The 3,679-nt window shown below is 29.7% G+C and overlaps 1 protein-coding gene across 2 annotated transcripts in view; it reads right to left on the bottom strand.

The window, feature by feature from the left end:
- tmem275a (transmembrane protein 275a) overlaps positions 1-2,770 on the bottom strand; it is a 4,397-nt gene extending 1,627 nt beyond the window's left edge. Inside the window, exon 1 of one of the 2 annotated variants that reach the window (XM_062023514.1) lies at positions 2,413-2,770. The gene's annotated coding sequence lies outside the window, so the exon portion shown is untranslated. The remainder of the gene's footprint in view (positions 1-2,412) is intronic. The other variant, XM_062023515.1, reaches the window with a different exon arrangement.
- Between the last annotated feature and the right edge of the window lie 909 nt (positions 2,771-3,679).

Genomic DNA, 3,679 nt, shown 5'->3' with positions numbered 1-3,679 from the left:
ATCAATTACAAAGCATGATGGGAAAAATGACAAACACTCTCCACACCTATCCATGTTTAGCTGCTTGATACTTCTGATTGATTAAAAAACGTTAAGGAGGTCCTCACGGAAATATATATATATATATATATATATATATATATATATATATATATATATATATATATATATATTTATATATATATATATATATATATATATATATATATATATATATATATATATATATATATATATATATATATATATACTACCGACCGTTCAAAAGTTTGTGGTCACATTGAAATGTCCTTATTTTTGAAGGAAAAGCACTGTACTTTTCAATGAAGATAACTTTAAACTAGTCTTAACTTTAAAGAAATACACTCTATACATTGCTAATGTGGTAAATGACTATTGTAGCTGCAAATGTCTGTTTTTTTGGTGCAATATCTACATAGGTGTATAGAGGCCCATTTCCAGCAACTATCACTCCAGTGTTCTAATGGTACAATGTGTTTGCTCATTGGCTCAGAAGGCTAATTGATGATTAGAAAACCCTTGTGCAATCAGATTCACACATCTGAAAACAGTTTAGCTCGTTACAGAAGCTACAAAATTGACCTTCCTTTGAGCAGATTGAGTTTCTGGAGCATCACATTTGTGGGGTCAATTAAACGCTCAAAATGGCCAGAAAAAGAGAACTTTCATCTGAAACTCGATAGTCTATTCTTGTTCTTAGAAATGAAGGCTATTCCACAAAATTGTTTGGGTGACCCCAAACTTTTGAACGGTAGTGTATGTATATATATATATATATATATATATATATATATATATATATATATATATATATATATATATATATATATATATATATATATATATATATATATATATATATATATATATATATATATATATATATATATATAAATATATATATATATATATATATATAAATATATATATATATATATATATATATAGATATATATATATATATATATATATATATATATTATATATATATATATATATATATATAGATAGATATATATATATACACATTATATATATATATATATATATATATACATATATATATATATATATATATATATATATATATATATATATATATATATATATATATATATGTATGTATATATACATATATTTATATATATACTGTGTGTGTATATATACATATATTTATATATATATATACTGTGTGTATATACTGTGTGTATATATATATATATATATATATATATATATATATATATATATATATATATATATATATATATATATATATATATATATATATATATATATATATATATATATATATATATATATATATAAATATATATATATATATATATATATATATATATATATATATATATATATATATATATATATATATATATATATATATATATATATATATGTATATATAATAAACGCATTACAGGGAACCGATTTGTCCCATACCAAGAAGAGAGTAAAAAAGAAGAAGCTTATCGACTACGGTGTCGGCACGGACTACAAAGGAGGACTCGCAGAAATTTTCAGGACTTATGCAGATCCCAAATACAGATCAGCAGGTACCAGAAGGTGAGAAAAGTTTATTTTGCATAATATTGTGAAACAAAACGCCAGATAATGTCTTACCTTATACACACACCATAATAATACCTGTATGTTGAAACACAGTACAATCCATCAAGCGGTGCGGCTTCATAGCTTACCAAAGTCATACTAAAACATTTTGATAGATTTTTGAGCGCCGTGTGTAATGTTCTATATTTTCAATGGAACATATAAAATGTTGGTGTTGTTTACTTGAGTCATATTGCAGTCTACACGTATCTCTTATGTGTGACTGCCATCATATTGCAGTCTACACATATCTCTTATGTGTGACTGCCATCTACTAGTCACGCTTATTACAACATGTACCAAATAAAATTCCTTCGAGGTGGGTAAGCACAACCAGAATTATTCCGTTCATTAGACACACCGGGTTGTTAAGCGCACCGTCGAGTTTTGACAAAATAAAACTATTTTTAATTGCGCCTTATAGTCCGAAAAATACGGTTATCAATTTAAGGCAAAACAATTATGATTTCCGCCTCAAATTTGTTGTCGGTGAGTAAACTGTATACAAATCTTGATGTATCTGTCTATTACTTACTCATGTATAGTTTTATTGGTGATAGTTGCACTATTGATTGTGTATTCAGTCACAACTGTACATGTGTAGTTTACTACATATATTGTGTCTCATAATAAAGAGAAAAACAATAATCTGCAGCATTGCATCCTTCCTGTCACCTCCACAGGGGCTAATAAACGCATTACAGGGAACAGATTTGACAGCAACAGGAGAAAAAATGAGCCTGGCCTTGCTTGACAGCGTACCTTCAAAATCGTGCAGCATACGTTTGAAGAGCAGCAAACATCTGCTACCTTTCACGATGACTGGATGTTGTTCTCCCCCATCACTCAGCCATGCGCGGTCAGTGAACGCATCCTTTCTTCGGTGACGGCTGCAGTATTCAATTGGCTAGACGTGGTTCCGAGTCCGGAGTCTTTGTCAGCTGTTCAGCCCGGAGGGCGCATGTCATGACACGGCGTTCAAGCAGCGGTCGTCCCCCGGCGAGTGTCGGACCACCCGTGTCCGAAACCGGCTGGATGTCACTCACTCCGGACCCCTTGTCGGAAGGGAAGGGCTCCTAGATGTGGCCCGTGAACGCAGCATCTTCACTCCCGAATCTGTCAACCGCTGGGCTGCGCGCGATGACGTCTTTTAAAGAGGAACGCACCCAAATTGAACGTACACCCCACGGCCACTACATTAGGTACACTTGGCCACGCCCACAAGCGGGATCGAAAACTGTCTTTAACGAACCGCTTATTTAATGTTGCTAAATTATGTATGTTTGTCGTTTCTTTGTCCTTCCTCTTGTAGGATTTACACAATTACCTGAACTACGTGTGTACAATTATTAAAAATAGTCCTCTTGCATTTCAGTTGTGGTTTTTATTGTTTGCTGCCTTCAATTTTTTTTGTACATACAGGCCAAAAGTTTGGACACACCTTCTCCTTCAATGCGTTTTCTTTTTATTTTCATGACTATTTACATTGTAGATTGTCACTGAAGGCATCAAAAAACTATGAACACATGTGGAGTTATGTACTTAACAAAAAAAAGGTGAAATAACTGAAAACATGTTTTATATTCTAGTTTCTTCAAAATAGCCACCCTTTGCTCTGATTACTGCTTTGCACACTCTTGGCATTCTCTCGATGAGCTTCAAGAGGTAGTCACCTGAAATGGTTTTCACTTCACAGGTGTCATAGTTTTGATGCCTTTAGTGACAATCTACAATGTAAATAGTCTTGAAAATAAAGAAAACGCATTGAAATGATAAGGTGTGTCCAAACTTTTGGCCTGTACTATATATATATATATATATATATATATATATATATATATATATATATATATATATATATATATATATATATATATATATATATATATATATATATATATATATATATATATATATATATATATATATATATATATATATATATATATATATATACCTATATATATATATATATATATATATATATATACCTATATATATATACATATATATATATATATATATATAT

This window comes from Entelurus aequoreus, linkage group LG16, assembly GCF_033978785.1.
Source record: "Entelurus aequoreus isolate RoL-2023_Sb linkage group LG16, RoL_Eaeq_v1.1, whole genome shotgun sequence".
NCBI classification, from domain to species: Eukaryota; Metazoa; Chordata; class Actinopteri; order Syngnathiformes; family Syngnathidae; genus Entelurus; species Entelurus aequoreus.
Note: the sequence above shows the minus strand (reverse complement) of the source record. Positions and strands in the feature narration are given on the sequence as shown.